General features: G+C 27.5%; 1 protein-coding gene across 1 annotated transcript in view; it reads left to right on the top strand.

Annotated features, from left to right (window-relative positions):
- The first annotated feature begins 324 nt into the window (after positions 1–324).
- VGAT (vesicular GABA transporter) overlaps positions 325–6453 on the top strand; it is a 24148-nt gene continuing 18019 nt past the window's right edge. Inside the window, exon 1 of the mRNA XM_014423485.2 lies at positions 325–624. The gene's annotated coding sequence lies outside the window, so the exon portion shown is untranslated. The remainder of the gene's footprint in view (positions 625–6453) is intronic.

Raw genomic sequence — 6453 nt, 5'->3', positions numbered from 1 at the left:
TGATAGTCATGATAACGCAGCAAAATGTTCTAAAGAAGCGTGAGCTGATGATAACGGAGAAGTTGAATACTTTTATTATTTTTTAATAAATTAATGATTACAATTTTGTTCTGTTTTTTGTTGATGGTCCAAATTCTATCATTCCTCTCCTCAATTAATTTTAAAAATAGAAAATAAATAAAAAAAACAATTATATCATTATTTAGGTTCCAATGAGAATGTATTTTTTTTTTATTCAGAGTAATCAAAAAGTGGCAATATTGCAAATCTTAGATTTTTGGCCAAGTCTTTCCCAATTGGGACCACAGTGCGATGGTGCTGCGATTGGCGGTAGCTCCTGATTCTGCGCGTAGGTAAAATCGATCGGGGCGGTGGGCAGGCAAACCACTGGCTACATCTTGCACCATTTCAATTTTTTTTTTCAACCGTTTTCAGTTCGAGCCTTTGAAGAATAATGACTCTTTTTATTACCCTTTAATAGCTTAGCATACTATTATTTTTGTGGTTGTTTCAACAAGACATTCGTCCGTCCATCTGAGATGTGCCAAGGGAGGCTGGACATGGACCGATAGAGAAGAACATTTCACACTTAATCATACTGTATAAAAATCTTCAAATTTAAAGGTAATGCATGTGTATTTTTAATTAGTATTGAACGATGTATAAAATAAGTCGTATAAAAAATTAAGAAAAAAAAATCGAGACAATAATTTTGCGATAAATGAAAGATCAAAATTCCTTTAAAATTACTGTACTCGATACGAGGAAGGAATTATTAAGTATTTATCAATTGTCGACTAAAATACTCTTCCATAATTTATATCAATGTACAAAAAATATTACCAGTTCATCATTAAACACTCACACAAAAATAAAATTAAATAATCATGATACATAATTATCAAAATTGTAATTTCTACACCATCTAACGTGACACTCAATTTATCAAACGTGAAACAAAATTATGAACAGCTAACAACTTTTGGAAATATTTTAAAATTAATCATCTCATATAGACATGTTCAAGTTTTATTGAAAATTTTTGATCTTTATGACAATCTGTTTGACAAGTGAAAATTGAAATTTTGAAATAAAATGAATTTTAAGCTGTGAGATTTTTATAAGTCAAAAAATTTTACTTTTGATAAGTGGATATATTAACTGTTGATAAAAAAATCTTCAAATATATTTTCATTTTAACATGACATGTGGACGGAAGAAACATTCAAAATCATTTACCTACAGCTGTATTTAATTATAGCTCATTTGACTCGTATTAACCATTTATATAAATTTTAATGAAATATGAACCAGCAAATTTGTTATAGACTTTTTATTATCCATTTTCAAATGCCTATTATGTAATTTTTATTATTTTTCAATCTTTATTATAAAAAAACAACTAAATGAACTATAATAGTTTATTATTTTAAACGCCAAAAATACAATATCCAATATTTAAAATTTATTGTCTTGTGTTAGTTCTTGTACAAAAATTTTCGAAATTATAATATAATCTTGCAAATGTTTGACACAATAAACTATTATAGTTCATTTAGTTAGTTTTTATAATGAACATTGAAAAATTATATATTTGTCAAATATATAATAAACATTTGAAAAGGACAATAAATGGAAAAGTCACTTATAATAAATATAGGAGATTTTTATAAGTTACAAGGTTTGGATTCCCACCCCTTTTTTTTTTTTTTTTTTTTTTTTTGTCTTATGTTAATTTGTAACCTTCATAAGATACGGGATACTAAAATTTAAGACACTTTCTGATGTATATCTCACAATTGTAACTCATTACAGTTGGTTCCGAACGGATTGTCTACTGTTAAGTTAAATTTATTGTTTTATTTTTAATATATTAATTTTAACCAATAAAATAATTTGTTATATATGAATATCTTCATTCTTGTCTTTAAATTTAAATTGCCTTATTAAATTGAAATCCATAAAAAAAATGTTTTACAATGTTAAACTTTTTTTTTTCAACATTGGATATAATCTTGTGATGAAAAGTTCATTTTTGAGTTTTTAATATTTCTTTACTTTGATGTAATTCAACCGATTTTGAAAGAAATACTATTACCTCGTGGTAAGTTCAAAAATTGTCTAAGAAAAAAAAAATTAAAAATTGTATTTTGCTGGTTTAGAAATAAAATGTTTTAGTCGTTCCTTTATAAAATGAGGAAAAGAACTCCAAATAATTGATTTTCAATTCGCCATTTAATATAATTTACATTACTTCAAAATTTAGAAATTCCTCATTAAGATTTTTTTTAACCTATTTAAGCATGAATTAATTCAATTAAATCTCGGTACGTTTTAGTTACTTCTAGTTTAGTCAACAATAATATGAAAATCAGGAATGACCATACAATAAACGACAACGTCACCAACTTCACCACTGTTCGCGATTGAATCTGCCACATCAAAAGTTTGCATCAAAGAGATTGATTCTAAAATTTTAGAGATTTCAACCTTAAAATTGTTTTATGTTTAGTTGTACACACATTATAATTATAACCTCTTCGAGAACTACTAATTTTACTTTCGATTTTTCTTCTCCAAAAGTGCTTATGTCTTTTTTATGCGACTCCAAATTAATAAGTATGTTAGTAACGGATACTTGAGTAAGTGGAACGGTTCAAAAATACATGTTCTTATATGTAACCTGTTACGTCATCAGACAGACTGACATGCCCATGAAATATAGTGAATATTTATAAACTATTCTTATAATGATTTTAATGAAATCGTCATATTTCAATTTAAAAACTTTAATTTTTTTTAAAAATGAACCTAAAGTAACATATATTAAATGACTATATGAAAATTAAAATCTAAATCTACCGGCTTTTCGAAAATTACATCACATTATCTTCCAACCCCTTAAATGAAAAGTTTAATTATTTGTAATTTTACCATATTTTAAATGTCAGTCCTCAGGTTATGAGACAAAATTAATGAAAAAAAAAACTTTAATGGTATTATTTTTATTCAAAATAAGTTTCCTTAGCTTCATTTCTCTCTTAGTATCTTGTTCACAATTGTTAAAAACTTTTTTTGCCATTATTCCGAGAAACCTCTTTTGACTGTGAATCAATAAAGTTGATGAATGTAAATTTTTCCTCATTTTTGGAATATTCCTTATGTTTTTTAATGCGTGAAGAAAAAAAAAACCCTAAATAAAAACGAGATTAAATTTTCATTCCTTGAGTTTATTGATTCAAAGACAAAGGTATCTTGGAACAGATAATATAACATGGGCGTTAGAAAAAATGTATTGAAGTCAACAGATGTTCTTTTGAATAAAAAATATACTGTGATAATTTTTCTTTTTTTTTTTTCATTTTCCCCACATCCATTACATATGACAAACATATAGATAAGGGAAGGCCAGTTTGTTTTCAAAAATTCATTTATTATACCTAGTTAAGAGATTATAGTGAAATCAATCTCAATTAGTTGTGAAAAACAAATAAAACCATCACATTACATTAAAATTATTATATTTCAATTGTACAAATGATTATAATTACTAAGGAAACCAAATTGGGCATTTTTTATGCCTTACACTATTACGAGGAGAGGATCTCAGAAATGGCGCCCAGATTTTTTTAAACCTTTTTTTACACGAATCTAGGACTTGATATATTGACCATATTAATGGCCAACGAGGCTTAGGAGCCCCAGAAAAAAAAATATATCTCTTTTCCTGATGAAGATAGTAAAATTAGTTGAGTACCAATGTCCCTGTTGCCAAAAGGAAAAAAAAAAATTTAAATATTAAAGTTTATCTCTTTACTGAAATATCAGTAAATGCCTTTAAAATAGTGATTTCATGGGAGGAACAAACGCCAGTTTTCAAAAATCGAGCTCAGATTCAAATTTCTCATTCCCTGTGGACAGTTTTTTCCTAATTTTTATAAAAACTATAGAAACGAAAATCTAAAATTTGGTCATCTCATTTGTAGGGTAGTTTCGAACTGAGTGTTTGTCCGAAAAAAATAATTATTTTAATCGCTACAGTTTAATTTTCCAAACGTATGCTTAGCTCCTAATATCGATTGGTTTATTTATAACTTAGAGACATAAATGTGCATTGTCGTAAAATCCCGTTCACACTTAAAGTCATTTATAGTCTTAATTGTCAGAGACTATTATATATATCCGAACATTACGTTTGCAACAAGAAATAAATCGAACTGAACCTTAAATCTAAATTAAATTCGTTTTGTTATTTCGTTCAAAATAAATCCTATAGAAATCATTTATGCCATTACCAACAAATAATTACCAACAAATAATTGAGGAATAAATATTCCTTTTCCTGTTGGGATTAATATAAATAAAATTTAGCTTAAAGCTTTTGATAAGTAAAGGGAGGAGAAAAACCTATTTACTTAAAATTTATTCTGTATTCAAAAAAAGATATATATAAAAGGCTAATTTTGATAAAATATAACTAGAAATATGGGCGAAGACGATTGATGATGAATAAATGGATGGAGGGGCAAAAAAACATCTTAATTTATAATTAATTAAATAAAAAATTGACTAATTATTTTGATTTCTGTCAATATTTTGAAAAATAAATATCACATTTTTTACGTAAGTGTGTACATCAGGAAGGTATATAACTTTTTAACAAACGATAAAAAGTTCATCAAACATCGAAGCATTTGTTGGCCCATCAATTTCATCATCAGTCGTCCTTGCCTTTCCTAAAATAGTGGCATATATGACAAAAAAAAAATTATTTCCTTTTGATGTATTCCATAGACTGGAGTTAATTTGTAAAAACTCTAATAGCTTTAGGGAAGGTTTTAGGATGACTTAATTAAAGAAATTAACTCCAGTCTACAGAACTGTCTTTGATATACGTGCAATTCTAAATAAAATCAAATTTAGTTTTTTTTTTTGTAAGATATGCCGCTGGTAATAACTCATATTTATTAATTAATCAAAATTAAAACATTTATATAATTCCTTGTTTGAACAGTTGATACATTTTAAGTAAAGAGGTACATTTTTTATCAACATTTATAAAGCAATATATATATTTAATATATAGATAGAGTAAAAACCAAAATGTATTTCAAAAATATTTTTTGGAATTCGCAAAAAATTTCGTTAATGAATTGTTCGAGTTATTTCTTGTTGAAAAGGGATGTTTTTTATTTATAATTATTTTTAAAAAATATATATATCTGTACCGCTACAACCCACGAATGGTCAGGGGTCAATTAATTTGAAAGGATGTACTGTTACTAGGCCAACGGTTGTGCAAGGAGGTGATTTGGTCAGAATCACGGTAAGGCCAGATTTTTAACCAATTAAGGGAACCCAATTTATGAGGCTGGGTGGACCCCAGGAGGGCTCCAGAACCCACAGGGTTAACTCACGGTTACGGTGTAACAGAATACAATTTTATGCTCTGCCGGATTCGAAACCGGTTCTACTAATACGGTTAAAAGCATCGTACCTTGCCACGGTGCCACCACGCTCCCTTTTGTTTATAATGGTCTGTGATAATTACGATTTTAAACAGCAACTTGAAGAGAGAAAGGGATTACATAGTGAATCAAATTTTCAGTTATAAAATCAAAATAAACCCAGTCGATTTTAAAGGTTAAATACCTTTAAAAATAATGGTTTATTTATTTTTTTAATCCATAGAGAGAAAAGGAATATTTATTTCAGAATTATTTGATGGAAATGTCATGAAAGTTGCTTTCGGATTTATTTAGAACGCAATAACAAATCTAATTTAAATTATATTTAAGGATTTATTCGAGGTATTACTTATTGTAAACGGAATGTTATATTTACAATTTTAAATGTTGGTTAACAATAATTTTCTTTTACTATTTGGATATCTTTAATGCCTTCCAACAATAAATACATTCCAGTTTTTTGACTCGAACAGGTGGCAGATAAACAAAACACATTCTGACCTGTGGGAATCTTACTTAAATTACTAAAATGTTTAGATCTGCACTGGCAAAATATAGCTTTTGAGCAACTATTTCAATTACAGTTTGTGGCTTACTTTCAAGTGCCACGTCCAATGACCTCAAATGAAAAATAACTGGAATAAAAAATGAGGTTCAAGTGAATTCAATATATTCCAAGCAAAGATGGGGGGAAAAAAATTGATAAATAATCGCAAAAGGTCGGGTATTTTTGATATGATGTTTGGGCCTGGATTGACTTTAAAAATCGGAGTACTTGTTTTCTTCTGATGATGGAAGTTATGGCAAAATATTTCTGCGATAATATGGGTTTTAAGATATTTATAGAATATGATCTTTGGATAGCCATAGAATTCAAGTATGTTGAAAACTTGCCTAATTTTATCTAGCTATGATCTTACGTTTAATGTTAAATGCATTAGAACGGTTTGTTCTGTTAAGTATAATTTTATATTAGATTCAGGAT

This window comes from Halyomorpha halys, unplaced genomic scaffold (assembly GCF_000696795.3).
Source record: "Halyomorpha halys isolate HHAL.00 unplaced genomic scaffold, Hhal_1.1 Scaffold424.1, whole genome shotgun sequence".
NCBI lineage: Eukaryota > Metazoa > Arthropoda > Insecta > Hemiptera > Pentatomidae > Halyomorpha > Halyomorpha halys.
Note: the sequence above shows the minus strand (reverse complement) of the source record. Positions and strands in the feature narration are given on the sequence as shown.